Source organism: Triticum dicoccoides, chromosome 4A, assembly GCF_002162155.2.
Source record: "Triticum dicoccoides isolate Atlit2015 ecotype Zavitan chromosome 4A, WEW_v2.0, whole genome shotgun sequence".
NCBI classification, from domain to species: Eukaryota; Viridiplantae; Streptophyta; class Magnoliopsida; order Poales; family Poaceae; genus Triticum; species Triticum dicoccoides.
In genome coordinates this window covers 607,702,916-607,721,784 of record NC_041386.1, presented here as the reverse complement: position 1 = coordinate 607,721,784, position 18,869 = coordinate 607,702,916, and positions in this window count along the sequence as shown.

Sequence of the window (18,869 nt, the reverse complement as noted above, 5' to 3'; positions counted from 1 at the left end):
AAACAAGTTTGAAAAACCACCAAATAAAGCAAGAGAGAAAAGCAACACTCTCTCTCTCGAAGCCTATGATCTATACATCTTCTCCCCCTTTGGCAACAAGTTACCAAAAAGTTCCTAGAAAATGCATAGTGCTAGATCGACGCTCAGGCTTGATCTTCAGGTGGTGGCGGAGTCCGGATCACTCCAAGGACGAAGGCTTCGGTAGATGCTGAAGTAGACCCTGGAGTTGGAGCTGAAGTAGATGCTGGAGCTGGTGGAACTGAGGCTGTGGCTGGTGCTGAGGTGGTGGATCTTGTGTCAGCAACTGGCACGGCAGATGACCTCGAACCTCTTGGCACTCTAGCAAAGGCATGAGTGGTAGTCCTGCCTCTCCTCTCCTGCATGTCCTCCTGGAGCTGCTCCACTGCAGACTGAACTTCTGTTACTTTGACATCCAAGTCATAGAACTTCTGTTCCATGATTCTCTCAAGGCTCTGCTGATTCTGAGTGAGGGTGGCCAGACTTTGCTCAATCATCAGTGTGGATGCAATCAAGTAACCAAGCTGCTCTTGTTTAGTCTTCGAGAAGTACTCAGATGCCTCCTCTTGAGTAGGCATCTTGGCAGCTTTCTCCTTCCTCGCCTTCTCCTTCTTTGCGTATGCTTGGGCAGATGATGGCTCGTTCTCAGTCATGACCACTTGGTTATTCTCAAAATCTGGACGGATGGGCAGGTGTTCCTTGTCCAATAGATATATGCCCGTGCCCATCTTGGAGTTGATGAGCTCCTGAATTTGAGGGGCATATCCGCAGCTCCTCTTCTGATCTGCTGCAGTCCTTTTGATAGTTTCCACTATGAGGCTCATCACCTTGAACTTCTGAGGCACATCAAACACATGTAGCAAGTTGATAGCATGGCCTCTAATCATCTTGCGATCACCTGACTTGGGAAATAAGGTGTGCCTCAAGATCCAATTGATAGTCGGGAGCCCTGACAGAAGGTAATGTACTGAGCCAAACTTGAAGGTATCAAGTGCTTCATTTGGGATCTCCTTGTACATATTGGACATTGAATTGTGGTCCATCTTCTTCTTGGCATATATGTCCATGTCATCATCATGCTCCTCTGGGGCATTAATGATCTGTGCCCACTCAGCCACTGTAGATTGGTACCTTGTACCCTCACACATCCATGTGATCCTCCCATCTGGAAAAAAGTGTGCCGTGGAGTAGAATTGCATGATCAGTTCCTCGTTCCACTTTGTGAGCTTCTGCCCAACAAAGTCAGCTACTCCACAAGCTATGAAGCTGTCTTGCACTCCAGGATAGTGCTCCTCATTGTCCTTAATGTATTTCCAATCAACCCATCGCATATCACAGACAATGGGCTTCTTATCTAGCAACACTGTCTCATAAAAATCCTGCTGCTCCTTGGTGTGAAATCTGTAGTCAACTGCTGTCCTTCTCCTTGAAGCATATGGGTCTGCTTCTCTCCACTTCCTCAGCCCTGAATCTCTCCTGAGCTTCATATCCTCAGCCACAGGATGAGCATCGTTGTGGTCTGGGATCTTGGGCTTTAGCTTTCTCAAGACATTCTCTTCCTCTTCTTCAGCAACAGTCTCAGGCACTGGGGCCTTGTTCTTCTCAGCTGCAGGAATGCTTCTTGTATTCCTCTTTGGCTTTGGCTTTGGAGCTGGCTTGGCCTTGGAAGCAGCTCCCCCTGATTTTATGGCATCTCCCATTAGCTTGGGTGCCTTGGGCACTGGTGCAGCTACCTCTTCTTCTTCTTCCTCTTCCATGATGGAAGCTTTGCCAAGAACTCTAGCCACAGTCTTCTTCACCCTTTCCTTTCTTTTCTTGCCCTCAGCTGCAACTGGCTCTATGGGCTTCTCAGTTGATATTCTGGCCTTTGACATTGGCTGCCTGCCTGTTGGCCTTTTGATTTTCAGGCCTGGCTTAGTGCCTTGAGCTAGCTCAACTCTCTTGGAAGTGGCCTCTTCCTCTGCCACATAGTCCTCATCTTCGGAATCTGAAGTCCTCTTCTTCCTTTGTCTCGTGGCAGCCTTTGGCAAATTGCTAGGAGTGCTCCTGCTGCCTTCATCAGAAGAGCTGGAGGGACTAGTGCCCTCACTCATCACCACTTGCTGTTCTGACACATTCTGGCTATCACTTTGATCAGACATGCTACAAACTGACTGCTGACCCTGTGAATAGATTATAGATGAGGTAGAAAGGATGAGCATCACAAAATGCAGAGATTTTTGCAAAAGAATGATCCAAAAACTTAGTTTTAGTTTCCCACTGAAATCATCTCGGATCTACCGATTTTCAAACTCGGTGATACCGAAGCAGTTTTGGAACCTAAACTAGTGAACTCGGTAGGACCGAGTCACAGTTCGGTGGCACCGAGACTGCTAGGGTTTCACAGAGTTCCAAAATCGGTCACACCGATAAGTAATTCTCGGTCAGACCGAGTCTCACTTGTGCAATGGCATAAGCCAAATCGGTGGGACCGAGTTTTTCAACTCGGTGGGTCCGAGATGGTTTCGGCGGAAACCTAAACCTAGAATTTTCGAATCAAACCTAATCTATGAGTTCATTGACTGGATAGAAGTTTATCAAACGTGGCTAGAATCAATATGATCACAATGTGCTAGGAATCAGATTGGGGAATAGCACAAAGATCAAGTCCATACCCTAGTTCGGCGGGGACTTGCTACGGTGGCAACGGCGGGGCAGAATTCCCGTTGACGGCGACGGAGACCAGCGACTGGAGGCGGCTGGCAGCGAGAAGACGATCCGGAGACCACGAGGGCAGAGCAGGCTATCGCGCGGGCGAGGGGTTCGGAGAAATTTCCAAAATTTTGCCCGTGACTATATATAGCCCGACCCTGTCGGTGTGACCGAGTGGAACAACTCGGTGGCACCGAGATTCATAACTGCAAGCAGTTACTGAAACTCGGTGTGACTGAAATGTTCAAATCAGTTGCACCGAGATCGAAAACCTAGATCAACTTAATGATCTCGGTAGGACCGAAAGTGGAGTATCGGTCAGACTGAGAATCGTAAAGAGGTTTTGGAAGTTTAAGTCTATGACGAATCGGGGACTCCGAGCGCTCCTCACACAGAGTGGTTCGAATCTGACTTGATCAAATTTTGTGATGCAGCATGAATAGAGTTTGAGACGAGAAAAGCATAGATAGCTAGAGGAGGTTCTTAGGCATTCTTGTCCATACACTTGGCAAAAGAAGATAAAACCGAACAATCAAAACAACAAGTGGATGTCCTCGAATGAGTAAATTATGCAACCAACATGCTCACACAATAAGATGGCAAATGAAATATGTGGCAAGGCATGCACAACCAATTCTAGCATCTATCAAGCAATTTGCGATGACAAGGTCATCTATATATGAGCATATTGACTTAGAGTCAAGTGAGAACACTTGATCATAGGTCATACTCATCGTTTAAGCTCAAGTGGGGTTACCACTTTTACATAAAGCATTGTTTTGTTCACATCTTTAGAGTTGCTTTAGCTCAAGTCTTAGAGTAAAGCTCCCCCTAGATGTGATATCCCCCCTAAGAGGGATGAACTAACCTTGGGTTTTGTCGATGATGACTTCATGTAGATATTGAAGATGTGGATGCTCAATGTTGATGTAGATCTCTTGGAGCTATCCATTTGAGTGAATTGCACTTTCAATACCTACATGGGTTAGTCCCACAAGGAACAAACAAGGATATCCATAGACATAGAGTGATGCACACAAAGATGATGTCCATGAAAACTTTTAGGTTACCTTGTCCCTTGTCTTACCAACAAGAGGGTTTGTGACTCCTTGAACTAGTGCACGATGTGGAAGTTGAATGCACTTGTTCTTGCCAAAATGATAAGAGTCAAGTAAGTTGGCGGAGTCACCCTCAAGAACTCTCTAGTTCTTCTTCTTTTGGATCCACATCATCTTGATGGGAATCCTCGGAGTTGTAGTCGTACTTGATGAAGTGGAACTTGAAGTAGTCTTGGGAATCCACTTGACTAAGGTCTTTGGAGCTTCTTCAAATGCATCAATTTCCTCTTGAAGCTTGTCCTTGCCTTTTTGCTTGTAGTCTTGTGGTGGAAGATCATCTTGAGCTTGTGTCCCCTTGAAAGAAGTATACTTCTCTTGTTGAGGGACAAACTTTGTCTTGGGGTATTGATCTTATTCTCACTCAACTCCATTGGCATTGAACTTTCGTTCAAAACCAACACCTTGATTCTTCCGGTGCATTCCTTGCTTGCGCACAATTTCCTCGAATTGCTTACTCCCGGCAAGGCTTTTGTACACTCCTTTCTCTATAATTCCCTTCAATAAACTATTTTCTTGCTCAAGTGTAACTTGGCTAAGAGAATCATTAGTGGAATCAAGAGAGCTACTAGAAGTAACAATATTGGATTTAGCATGATCATTGTTACTACTAGAGGAAGAATCTTTCTTGTTAGACTTGACTTGAGGCATGTAAGTGGATGAGAGTAAACGCTTGGCAATGTAAGAAGAACTTTTCTTGCGGAGATCATCATTGATTGCCTTTAAGAACTCATGCTCTTGCTCAAGGTTGAGCTTTTCAAAGCGTAATTTCTCATGAGCTCTTAAAAGTTCTCGATGATATTCGAAGATGGTTTCATGAGCTAACTTAAGAGTGTTTAGTTCTTTAGTTAGGGCCTCAGTCTTCTCCTTATCATTGTCATTCGTTTTATCTTGATTAGCATGTTTAATTGACATTTCATCATAGTATTCATCACTAGAGTTGTCAACAAGCAAATCATCACCTAACAAGTCATCTTCATCACTATTGAAATCAACATACTCGGGGTGTGTTACCTTAGGACCTTTGGCCATGAAGCATCTTCCAATTCCTTCATTTGGTGAGTCAAATATGTTGTAGGAGTTGGTTGACACAAGTGCTAGACCGGCAACACCTTCATCTTGAGTATCTTCGGAGTCGGAGTGATAACTTCTCTCGGAGTGGCTGTCGGAGTCGGAGTCGGATACCCATTCACCAACATGAGCTTGATGTCTTCGTCTTATGTAGCTCCTTGATAATTTTTCCTTCCTTTCCGAATCCTTGCTTCTCCGTGAGTATCTTCGTTCATAACGATCATCTCTACTCCTTCTCTCTCTTGGTGGTGATCCTTTGCTTCTTCTTTTTGGAGAATCTTCTCTTCTCTTGTAGGGAGCCGTACACTCATTGGAATAGTGTCCGGGTCTTCCACAATTGTAGCAGTTTCGCTCTCGACTAGAAGATCTTTTGTCATTGTAGGACCTTGACTTGGAGCTTCTATCTTTGCTTCTACTCTTGTAGAACTTGTTGAAGTTCTTCACCATTAAGCTCAATTCTTCATTGAAGTATTGTTTCTCACTTGATGATGTAGGGGCTTCACATGAGGCTTTATAGGCACCACTTGATTTGTTGTGAAGTTCCTCTTTATCCTTAAGTGACATCTCATGAGCAACAATTCTTCCAATCACCTCCGTTGGCTTGAGATCTTTGTAATTGGGCATCATTTGGATCAATGTGCACACGGTATCATATTTTCCATCCAATGCTCTTAGAATCTTCTTGATGATGAATTTATCGGTCATCTCTTCACTTCCTAAGCCGGCAATCTCATTTGTGATGAGAGCAAGCCTAGAGTACATTTCAGCGACACCTTCACCATCCTTCATCTTGAACTTGTCAAGTTGGCTTTGAAGCACATCCAACTTGGATTCCTTGACGGAGTCGGTACCTTCGTGCATATCAATCAAAGTGTCCCAAATTTCCTTCGCATTCTCAAGGCGGCTGATTTTGTTGAATTATTCGGGGCACAATCCGTTGAAGAGAATATCACAAGCTTGAGCATTGTATTGCAACATCTTCAACTCATCCGCGGTAGCTTCACGGTTTGGTTCTCTCCCATCAAAGAAGTCACCTTGCAAGCCAACACACACAATAGCCCAAACGGCAGGGTTATGTCCAAGAATATGCATTTTCATTTTATGCTTCCAACTAGCAAAATTAGTACCATCAAAGTAAGGACCTCTACGGTGATAATTTCCCTCGCTAGACGCCATACTCTCCTAGGTTGTGAAACCAAGGCTATGACCACCAAAAGCTATGGAGATCAAAGCAAATGGAGACCAAAGCTCTGATACCACTTGTAGGATCGAAAGTATGTCTAGAGGGGGGTGATTAGACTACTTGACCAAATAAAAACTTAACCTTTTCCCAATTTTAGTTCTTGGCAGATTTTAGCTAATTTAGGACAAGTCAAGCAATCATCACATAATTCAAGCAAGCATGCAAAGAGTATATAGGCAGCGGAAAGTAAAGCATGCAACTTGCAAGAATGTAAAGGGAAGGGTTTGGAGAATTCAAACGCAATTGGAGACACGGATGTTTTTCCCGTGGTTCGGATAGGTGGTGCTATCCTACATCCACGTTGATGGAGACTTCAACCCACGAAGGGTAACGGTTGCGCGAGTCCACACAGGGCTCCACCCAAGGGTAACGGTTGCGCGAGTCCACACAGGGCTCCACCCACGAAGGGTCCACAAAGAAGCAACCACCCACAAAGGGTCCACAGAGAAGCAACCTTGTCTATCCCACCATGGCCATCGCCCACACAGGACTTGCCTCACTAGCGGTAGATCTTCACGAAGTAGGCGATCTCCTTGCCCTTACAAACTCCTTGGTTCAACTCCACAATCTTGTCGGAGGCTCCCAAGTGACACCTAGCCAATCTAGGGGGCACCACTCTCCAAGAAGTAACAAATGGTGTGTAGGTAATGAACTCCTTGCTCTTGTGCTTCAAATGATAGTCTCCCCAACACTCAACTCTCTCTCATAGGATTTGATTTGGTGGAAAGATGATTTGAGTGGAAAGCAACTTGGGAAGGCTAGAGATCAAGATTCATATGGTAGGAATGGAATGTCTTGGTCTCAACACATGAGTAGGTGGTTCTTTCTCAAAACATATGAGTTGGAATGATGTGTGTGTTCTGATGGCTCTCTCTCATCGAATGAGAAGGAGGTGGAGGGGTATATATAGCCTCCACACAAAATCCAACTGTTACACAGTTTTCCAATCTCGGTGGGACCGAATCAATAAACTCGGTCGGATCGAAAATGTAAACCTAGTGACCGTTAGAGATTTTCGGTGGGACTGACATGCAACTCGGTAGGACCGATATGGTTAGGGTTTGGGCATAACGTAATCTCGGTGAGACCGATTACACAACCTCGGTGAGACCAAATTTGGTAATTAGCTAACCAGAGAGTTGGTCAGGCAAACTCGGTGGGACCGATTTGCTCTTTCGGTGAGACCGAGTGGAACTCGGTGAGACCGAAAAGTTACAAAGGGGAAACACTGAGTTTACATTGCAATCTCGGTGGGACCGATTCGCTCTTTCGGTGAGACAGAAAAGTTATGAAAGGGAAACAGAGAGTTTGCAATCCCATCTCGGTGAGACCGAGATCCTTATCGGCAGGACCGAATTGCTAGGGTTTGGCAGTGGCTAATGACAAGTGAAACTCGGTGGCGCCGGATAGGAAGAATCGGTAGGACCGAGTTTGGCTTAGGGTTTAGGTCAAATGTGGATATGGGAAAGTAGTTGAGGGTTTTGGAGTATATCACTAAGCACATGAAGCAAGAGGCTCATTAAGCAACACCTCATCCCTCCTTGATAGTATTGGCTTTTCCTAAAGACTCAATGTGATCTTGGATCACTAAAATATAAAATGAAGAGTCTTGAGCTTTTGAGCTTGAGCCAATCCTTTGTCCTTAGCATTTTGAGGGTTCCACTTTCACATCCATGCCAATCATTGAGCTTTCCTGAAATAATCATCTTGGAATAGCATTAGCTCAATGAGCTATATGTTGTTATGAATTACCAAAACCACCTAGGGATAGTTGCACTTTCAATCTCCCCCTTTTTGGTAATTGATGACAACATATAGATCAAAGCTTCGACAAATGATAATAAGCATGAAATATATCATCGCTTTGAGAAGTATGTGATAAGTAAGAGCTCCCCCTAAATTTGTGCATATTTAAAATTTGCTTTGGACTGCAAATGCACAAAGAGTTAGAGTCATGGGTTACTCTTCCATGTCACATACATCTTGGTGGAGCGCTTAAAATGATAAGAATGAAATACATGCACTCATCACCAATAGTGAATGATCACACAAGATAGATAGGATAATAGCAATAAGCAAGCATTAAGTGTAGCTTATGATCAAACACATGATCATCAATGTCTCACAAATAATGACGTAGTATCTCAAGCACTCAAAAGCAAACAAGTTTGGAAAACCACCAAATAAAGCAAGAGAGAAAAGCAACACTCTCTCTCTCGAAGCCTATGATCTATACATCTTCTCCCCCTTTGGCAACAAGTTACCAAAAAGTTCCTAGAAAATGCATAGTGCTAGATCGACGCTCAGGCTTGATCTTCAGGTGGTGGCGGAGTCCGGATCACTCCAAGGACGAAGGCTTCGGTAGATGCTGAAGTAGACGCTGGAGTTGGAGCTGATGTAGATGCTGGAGCTGGTGGAACTGAGGCTGTGGCTGGTGCTGAGGTGGTGGATCTTGTGTCAGCAACTGGCACGGCAGATGACCTCGAACCTCCTGGCACTCTAGCAAAGGCATGAGTGGTAGTCCTGCCTCTCCTCTCCTGCATGTCCTCCTGGAGCTGCTCCACTGCAGACTGAACTTCTGTTACTTTGACATCCAAGTCATAGAACTTCTGTTCCATGATTCTCTCAAGGCTCTGCTGATTCTGAGTGAGGGTGGCCAGACTTTGCTCAATCATCAGTGTGGATGCAATCAAGTAACCAAGCTGCTCTTGTTTAGTCTTCAAGAAGTACTCAGATGCCTCCTCTTGAGTAGGCATCTTGGCAGCTTTCTCCTTCCTCGCCTTCTCCTTCTTTGCGTATGCTTGGGCAGATGATGGCTCGTTCTCAGTCATGACCACTTGGTTATTCTCAAAATCTGGACGGATGGGCAGGTGTTCCTTGTCCAATAGATATATGCCCGTGCCCATCTTGGAGTTGACGAGCTCCTGAATTTGAGGGGCATATCCGCAGCTCCTCTTCTGATCTGCTGCAGTCCTTTTGATAGTTTCCACTATGAGGCTCATCACCTTGAACTTCTGAGGCACATCAAACACATGTAGCAAGTTGATAGCATGGCCTCTAATCATCTTGCGATCACCTGACTTGGGAAATAAGGTGTGCCTCAAGATCCAATTGATAGTCGGGAGCCCTGACAGAAGGTAATGTACTGAGCCAAACTTGAAGGTATCAAGTGCTTCATTTGGGATCTCCTTGTACATATTGGACATTGAATTGTGGTCCATCTTCTTCTTGGCATATATGTCCATGTCATCATCATGCTCCTCTGGGGCATTAATGATCTGTGCCCACTCAGCCACTGTAGATTGGTACCTTGTACCCTCACACATCCATGTGATCCTCCCATCTGGAAAAAAGTGTGCCGTGGAGTAGAATTGCATGATCAGTTCCTCGTTCCACTTTGTGAGCTTCTGCCCAACAAAGTCAGCTACTCCACAAGCTATGAAGCTGTCTTGCACTCCAGGATAGTGCTCCTCATTGTCCTTAATGTATTTCCAATCAACCCATCGCATATCACAGACAATGGGCTTCTTATCTAGCAACACTGTCTCATAAAAATCCTGCTGCTCCTTGGTGTGAAATCTGTAGTCAACTGATGTCCTTCTCCTTGAAGCATATGGGTCTGCTTCTCTCCACTTCCTCAGCCCTGAATCTCTCCTGAGCTTCATATCCTCAGCCACAGGATGAGCATCATTGTGGTCTGGGATCTTGGGCTTTAGCTTTCTCAAGACATTCTCTTCCTCTTCTTCAGCAACAGTCTCAGGCACTGGGGCCTTGTTCTTCTCAGCTGCAGGAATGCTTCTTGTATACTTGTGGGTTATGAAGACTAATTTCCAGCGCTGTTGTAGGGGAGCATAGCTCTATTCTCTGAGTCACTTGGGATTTATATCTGTTGATCACTATGAAGAACTTGAAAGACGATCGAACTACTATTTTGCCTTGCACTAGATTCTCCTTCCGTTATTAGTAGGCTTGCGACACCTAAACCTGCTACTGCTATGAATTCTGATATGTCGCATGTTATTGATGATGCCACTTCTGCTATGCATGATGAAACTACTTCTGTGCGTGATACTACTGTGCCATTAGGTGAATTTCTTGATGAACAACTTGCTAGAGTTAGGGCGAATGAAAATATTGAAGAACCTATTATTGATGATAGTGATGATGAAGGTTCCCCCAAAGATTATGTATTACCTGTTGTTCCTAAGGGTTATGTTATGAATGGAAAAGCTGCTATGGAAATTCTTGCTTGCAATGATAGAAATGATCTTAAGAAACCATTAGCTAAATGGAAGCAGCAGTCTCTTAATGCTAGAATGAAACCCGATCCTGCTTTTGCTGCTTCACCTATCTGTGTTACTGATAAGGATTATGAATTCTCTATTGATCCTGATATTATTACTTTAGTTGAATCTGATCCTTTTTATGGCCTTGAATCTGAAACTGTTGTGGCACATCTTACCAAGTTGAATGATATAGCCACCCTGTTTACTAATGATGAGAAGTCTCGTTATTTATACATCCTTAAGATATTTCCATTCTCATTAAAGGGTGATGCTAAGACTTGGTATAATTATCTTGCTCCTGGTTGTGTGCGTAGTCCCCAGGATATGATTTATTACTTCTCTGCTAAATATTTCCCTGCCCATAAGAAACAAGCTACCTTGCTGAAAATATATAATTTTGTGCAAATCAAAGAAGAGAGTCTCCCACAAGCTTGGGGGAGGCTTCTCTGGTTACTTAATGCTTTGCCTGATCATCCTCTTAAGAAAAATGAAATACTTGATATCTTTTATAACTAACTGATGCTTCCAAGGACTACTTGGATAGTTGTGCTGGTTGTGTTTTCAGGGAAAGAACAGTCGACGAAGCTGAAATACTATTGAATAATATGTTGACTAATGAAAATAATTAGACTCTTCCTGAGCCAATTCCTGAAGTAATTCCTGAACCAATTGAGCCAACTCCTGAGCCTATTCCTAAACCCACTCCGAAGAAGAGAGGTGTTTTATTTCTCAGTCTTGAAGATATGCAAGAGGCAAAGAAATCAATGAAATAAAAAGGTATTAAAGCTGAAGATGTTAAGAATTTACCTCCTATTGAAGAAATACATGGTCTTAATTTACCGCCTGAAGAACCACATTGTCTTGATAACCCGACATAGGTAGTAAAGGTAAATTCTCTCTGTAGATATGATAAAGTTGAAATACCCTCTACTAAATTTCATAGCCCATGCTTAGATGAATTTGACGACTTTATGGCTAGACAAGAAAGTTTTAATGCTTATGTTGGTAGAGAGTTAAAGAATAATGCTTTCGAGATAGGATGCGTAGGTGATAATCTGGCTAGAGTTAAAGATGAACTTCACCGCGTTAGCAAATATGCTTCTATGGTTGCTACTCAAGCTGAGCAAGTACTTAAAGCTCAAAATGATTTGCTTGATGAATTAAATAATAAAAATGACTTTGCTGTTAGAGTGGCTACTAGAACTGGTAGAATGACTCAGGAACCTTTGTATCCTGAAGGCCACCCTAAGAGAATCAAGCAAGATTCTCAGAGAAATAATTTAGAGGCACCTAGTTCTTCTAAAAAGAAGAAAAAGAAAAACGATAGAACTTTGCATGCTTCTATTGAACCTACTGTAGACACACCTGAGAATCCCAATGATATTTCTATTTCTGATGCTGAAACACAATCAGGTGATGAACATGAACCTAGTGATAATGTTAATGATAATGTTCATGTTGATGCTCAATCTAGCAAAAAACAATGATGTAGAAATTGAACCTGTTGTTGATCTTGATAACCCACAATCAAAGAATCAACATTATGATAAGAGAGATTTTGTTGCTAGGAAGCACGGTAAAGAAAGAGAACCATGGGTTCAGAAACCCATGCCCTTTCCTCCTAAACCATCCAAGTCAAAGTATGATGAGGATTTTGAGCGCTTTGCTGAAATGATTAGACCTATTTTCTTACGTATGCGCTTAACTGATATGCTTAAAGTAAACCCTTATGCTAAATATATGAAGGATATCATCACAAATAAAAGAAAGATACCGGAAGCTGAAATTTCCACCATGCTTGCTAATTACACTTTTAAGGGTGGAATACCAAAGAAACTTGGAGATCTGGGTGTACCAACTATACCATGCTCTATTTAAAGAAATTATGTTAGAACTGCTTTATGTGATCTTGGAGCCGGTGTTAGTGTTATGCCTCTCTCTTTATATCGTAGACTTGAATTGAATAAGTTGACACCTACTGAAATATCTTTGCAAATGGCTGATAAATCAACTGCTATACTTGTCGGTATTTGTGAGGATGTGCCTGTTGTGGTTGCAAATGTCACTATCTTAATGGACTTTGTTATTCTTGATATTCCTGAGGACAATAGTATGTCTATTATCCTTGGTAGACCTTTTGTTAATACTGCAGGGGCTGTTATTGATTGCAACAAAGGCAATGTCACTTTTCATGTTAATGGTAATGAGCATACGGTACATTTTCCGAGGAAACAATCTCAAGTTCATAGCATCAATTCTATTGAAAAAGTTCCAACTATCATTTTTGGAGGTTTTGAATTTCCTCTCCCTACTGTCAAGAAAAAGTATGATATTCTTATTGTTGGGGATTTTCATATCCCCGTTGAGGTAACTTAGTGTTATTCGAAATTTCTCCAGTTCCGTGTTATTCGGAATGAGTTTTTTAACAAGACTTGATCAACCTTGTTAGTGGGTTCATTTTGATGGTCACGAGATGGATGAAACTAGAAGGCACAACCTTCTGTACCCTCCTTTTACTTTCTGTTATTTAGAATAAATGAAGAAAAAATAGTATTATCTGTCTGTTTTCTGAATTATCCATGCATTAAAAAATAGTCTGAAAATAAAAGTGCTCCAAATGCCCTGCAAATTTAGTATGATTTTTTCTGGAATATTTGAGTATTTTAGGCACTAAAAACACTACAGGAGGGGCAAGCACCAGGCCACAAGAGAGGAGGGCGCGCCCCCTGTCTCGTGGGCCCCTGGTGGCTCCCCTCCACTTATGCCAGCACCCACACACTTCATCTTCTACCCAAAAAAATCCCCATCCAGCTCAAGCACGAGTTCTAGCTCGTTTTGCTGCGATTTTCGATCTCTTAGCTCAAAGCTCCATTCGCAAAACTGCTTTGGGAGATTGTTGCTTGGTATGTGACTCCTCCATTGGTCCAATTAGTTTTTGTTCTAGTGCTTTATTCATTGCAAATTTTTGCTGCATAGGTGACCATGTTCTTGAGCTTGCATGTTAAATTTTTGAGGTCCCAAGCAATTCTAATGCATGATATAGGCTCTAGACACTTGTAGGAGTAGTTGCTATCAATCTTGTTTAGTTTTATCCACTTTTATTTTGAAGTTACTAAAATTTCGGAAATTTTCAGAAAATGTTAAGGAGGCCTTTTAAAGGCTCTTCTAGCCAAAGCTCTTAGGAAAAACAAGCCAAAGAGAAGGAAAAAGCCAAGCATAATCTTCCTCGTTTAGCGGAAGTATGGTCGTGCGAATGGCCATGCGAGGATTTTTTGAAAGAAGCCGGAATTCATGAAGACTTTTATGCTTTAATCGAGACTGCATGCCTCACCGGTTTCATGAACGACCGAATCGATCAGTATCTCTTACTCACCAATACTTTCGTGCAAAACTTTTATTATTATCCTAAGAAATCACTGCCTGCAGTGTCATTTCATTTGTATGATGAATTCAAAGAAATGTCTTTACGTCATTTTTGCGCGGTATGTAGGATACCTTATGAGGGAGAATTAGATGAACCCCATCGTGAAGATGTGGGTGGCTTTGTTAATACTATTGCTGTAGAGGAGCCAAAGAATGGCTCCGAGGCGAAGGTCTCTGGCATACACTTTCCTGTTTTACGCTATTTTGCTATATTTGCTAGTTGATGCTTGATTGGTCGTGGAAATAGTGGAAATTTGAGCATCCCAGATATTATTATTCTTCAAAATGCTTTGCTAGGAGACAATACTTTTAGTATGGGTGCCGTCGTTGCTAAACGGCTAGCCCTGAATCATACAAAAGGCCCCATATTTGGAGGTATCTATGTTGCACGTCTTGCTGAACATTTTCAGATACCCATTAGGCACTATGAGGAGGAGGAGACAAAATTACCTCCTCACATTTTAGATTGCAAGAGCATGGTAGCACGCAAGTTTATTGTTGACAACAAAGAGAAGATGCTCTTGTATAGACTTAGATTCAATAAGAAACACTTTGAGTTTATTATTTTGCCTGCGCCTCTATTGTTTGATTTGCTTGCAGAAAATCATCTTGTCACGCCGGAAGCGGTGAACAATCACCGAGCTCAAGCTTTTACTCCAGAACCTGAACCTGAGCTGGACCCTTATCATGCATCATCTGTCTAGTGGGATCCGGAGATGACTAGCTAGTGGTATCCTGATTACACCTCCCAGTACACTGGGGAGAGTAGCGGCGGTCCTTGGTATTAAACCAACTTAGGCCAAAATCCTAAGCTTGGGGGAGTACGTATTTCTCACCGACTTTACATTCATGTTCACACACTAGTCGTCGGTGCTCGTACTCTTTCATTATATTATCCATGCTAGTTTAAATTTCTTTCTCTAGTTTTTTTCTTGTGTGTTTGATAAACTTTAAGAAAAATCAAAAAAAAATTAGTTAGTTTAATTTCCATGCTTGTAGTAGAAATTAAGATGAAAACCCAAAAAGATTTCTAGTTCTTCTTCTTACTTGTTGGGATCTTTCCCGTGTAAATAGTTTTATTTTCTTTTCTTTCTTTTGGGGTCGAGAAGACCATATTGAAAATGCTTAGTGGCTCTTATATGCATGATTGTTTATTTAATTTAGAGCCATATTACTTGTCTTCTCTCTTGAGTTGAATGCTTGCAGATTCCAGCTTAGTCCAATGCACGTGCACTCTTATTATTATACACATCGTTTGGTCATGCAAGTGAAAGGCAATAATGACAATATATGATGGACTTATTGGGATGAGAAAAGCTGGTATGAACTCGACCTCTCTTATTTTTGTAAATATGATGAGTTCATCGTTCCTGAGTCAGCTATTGTGAAGTAAACATATTTGCAATGACATTTAGAGATTATAGTTGCTTGTGCCATGCTTGATTAGCTATGAGTTATAATGGTTTACCTTGCATGCCAACATGCTATTAGAATGATTACGATGTGATATGATGGGATGCTATCCTCCTTTGAATGAATTGAGTGACTCGACTTGGCACATGTTCACGCATGTAGTTGAATCAAATCAACATAGCCTTCATGATATTTATGTTCATGGTGGATTATATCCTACTCATGCTTGTACTCGGTGTGAATTAATTTTAATGCATGTTTACGACTGTTGTCACTCTCTCAGTTGGTTACTTCCCAGTCTTTTGCTAGCCTTTACCTGTACTAAGCGGGAATACTGCTTGTGCATCCAAACTCCTTAAACCCCAAAGTTGTTCCATATGAGTCCACTATACCTTCCTATATGCGGTATTTACCTGCCGTTCCAAGTAAATTTGTATGTGCCAAACTCCAAACCTTCAAATGAAATTCTGTTTTGTATGCTCAAGCAGCTCATGTTACAACTAGGGCTGCCTATATCTTCCATGCTAGGTGGGTTATTCTCAAGAGGAGTGGACTCCGCTCCTCATTCACGAGAAAGGGCCGGTAACCGGGATGCCTAGTCCCGTGATCCAAAAAGATCAAAGCAAATCAAAATAATTAAACAAAACTCCCCCAGGGCTGTTGTATGTTGGAGGCACTCGTTGTTTCGAGCAAGCCATGGATCGATGCTTGTTGGTGGTTGGGGGAGTAGAAACCTTTACCATTCTGTTTGGGAACTGCCTATAATACATGTAGTATGGAAGATACAGCCATCCTATAGTTGTTGCGTTGACAGCGAAAGTATGCCGCTCAAAATGTTATTCAATCTCTATTTTAAAATCGAGCTCTGGCACCTCTACAAATCCCTGCTTCCCTCTGCGAAGGGCCTATCTATTTACTTTTATGTTGAGTCATCACCCTTCTTATTAAAAGCACCCGCTGGAGAGCACACTTTCATTTGCATTCATTATTATTGGTTTATATTGGGTATGATTGACTGGATCTTTTTCACCATGAATTACAATGTTTAGTCAGTCCTTGATCTTTAAAGGTGCTCTGCATTTATGTTTTGCGGTCTCAGAAAGGGCTAGCGAGATACCATTTTGTTATATCATGTTATGATTATTTTGAGAAGTGTTGTCATCCGAGTTTTATTATTATGGCTCGCTAGCTGATTATGCTATTGATATGAGTAATTGTGAGACCTATGTGTTATTGTGAGTATGGTTAGTTCATAATATTTGCTGAAACTTGAATGCTGGCTTTTCATGTTTACAACAACAAGAGCAAACAGAGTTTGTAAAAGTTTTTCTTTATCACTTTCAGTTTATCAACTGAATTGCTTGAGGACAAGCAAAGGTTTAAGCTTGGGGGAGTTGATATGTCTCCAACGTATCTACTTTTCCAAACACTTTTGCCCTTGTTTTGGACTCTAACTTGCATGATTTGAATGAAACTAACCCGGACTGACACTGTTTTTAGCAGAACAACCATGATGTTGTTTTATGTGTAGAAAAGAAAAGTTCTCGGAATATCCTGGAAATCCACGGAGGCACTTTTTGGAATTAATAAGAATTTTTGGCAAAAGAATTAATGCCAGGGGGCCCACAGCCTGTCCACGAGACAGGGGGCGTGCCCCCCCTAGGGCGCGGCCTCCTATCTCATGGGCCCCCTGGACCTCCACCGACGCCAACTCCAACTCCATATATTCACGTTCGGGGAGAAAAAAATCAAGGAGAAAGTTTCATCGCGTTTTACGACACGGAGCCGCCGCCAAGCCCCCTAATCTCTCTCGGGTGGGCTGATCTGGAGTCCGTTCGGGGCTCCGGAGAGGGGGATTCTTCGCCGTCGTCATCATCAACCATCCTCCATCACCAATTTCATGATGCTCACCACCGTGCGTGAGTAATTCCATTGTAGGCTTGCTGGACGGTGATGGGTTGGATGAGATTTACCATGTAATCAAGTTAGTTTTGTTAGGGTTTGATCCCTAGTATCCACTATGTTCTGAGATTGATGTTGCTATGACTTTGCTATGCTTAATGCTTGTCACTAGGGCCCGAGTGCCATGATTTCAGATCTGAACCTATTATGTTTTCATGAATATATGTGTGTTCTTGATCCTGTCTTGCAAGTCTATAGTCACCTATTATGTTTTATGATCCGACAACCCCGAAGTGACAATAATCGGGATACTTCTCGGTGATGACCGTAGTTTGAGGAGTTCATGTATTCACTATGTGCTAATGCTTTGTTCCGGTTCTCTATTAAAAGGAGGCCTTAATATCCCTTAGTTTCCGCTAGGACCCCGCTTCCACGAGAGGGTAGGATAAAAGATGTCATGCAAGTTCTTTTCCATAAGCACGTGTGACAATTTACGGAATACATGCCTACATTACATTGATGAATTGGAGCTAGTTCTATATCACCCTATGTTATAGCTATTACATGAGGAATCGCATCCGGCATAATTATCCATCACTGATCCATTGCCTACGAGCTTTTCACATATTGTTCTTCGCTTATTTACTTTTCCGTTGGTACTGTTACAACTACTACAAAAACCCAAAAACATTTATCTTTACTTTTGCTACCGTTACTATTATTATCATACCACTTTTGCTACTAAACACTTTGCTGCAGATACTAAGTTATCCAGGTGTGGTTGAATTGACAACTCAACTGCTAATACTCAAGAATATTCTTTGTCTCCCCTTGTGTCGAATCAATAAATTTGGGTTGAATACTCTACCCTCGAAAGCTGTTGCGATCCCCTATACTTGTGGGTTATCAAGACCTCTCTTTCCTTACTACTTCCTATTAATTGCAACAATGACCAAAACTACGTTTGTCAACTCTCAACAACTTTTATGCCTCATACTTTCTATGTGTGAAGTTATTACTATCCATAAGATCAATATGAACTCTTTTATTCTTTCTACTTTCTCAAGATCATAGCAAGATAGCAAAGCCCTTGACTCAACACTAATCTTTATTATAGATAGCTCACGGACTCGATTACATAAAGAGATCACAATGCAAAACTCAAAACTACTGGATACTAAAACTTCAATCTACTAGATCAAGATACTACTAAAAGGATTGGACTAAATAAAACGGTAAAGATAGGAGTGTGATGGTGATACGATACCGGGGCACCTCCCCCAAGCTTGGCAGTTGCCAAGGGGAGTGCCCATACCCATGTGATTATGGCTCCTTCTTCATGGTTGGTGTTGTGATCTTCTTGGCGATGATGCCCCTCAGGATGCGATTCTCTCCTCGAGCTTGTTGACTTGTTGTTTGAGGTCCATAATTTCTTTGCGGAGCTTGCCCGTAACGGCTAAAGCTCCCTTTACCCAAGGATGCTGCATAGCTTCTGGAGAACAAGTGGTGCTCTTTTTCATGTTTTCATAAGAAAGAAATTTAATGTTGGTTGGGATAACCGAATTTAGAATAGCCGAGCTATGTAGTTCCCCCATCATGAATCCTGCTTGGAGACGAGAGGTAACTTCTTGATCTTCCTCCATGGAATCTATCCTTTTCAAGTCAGCTTCCATCTCATCCTCTGTTGATGGTCCAAAGTGATAAGCA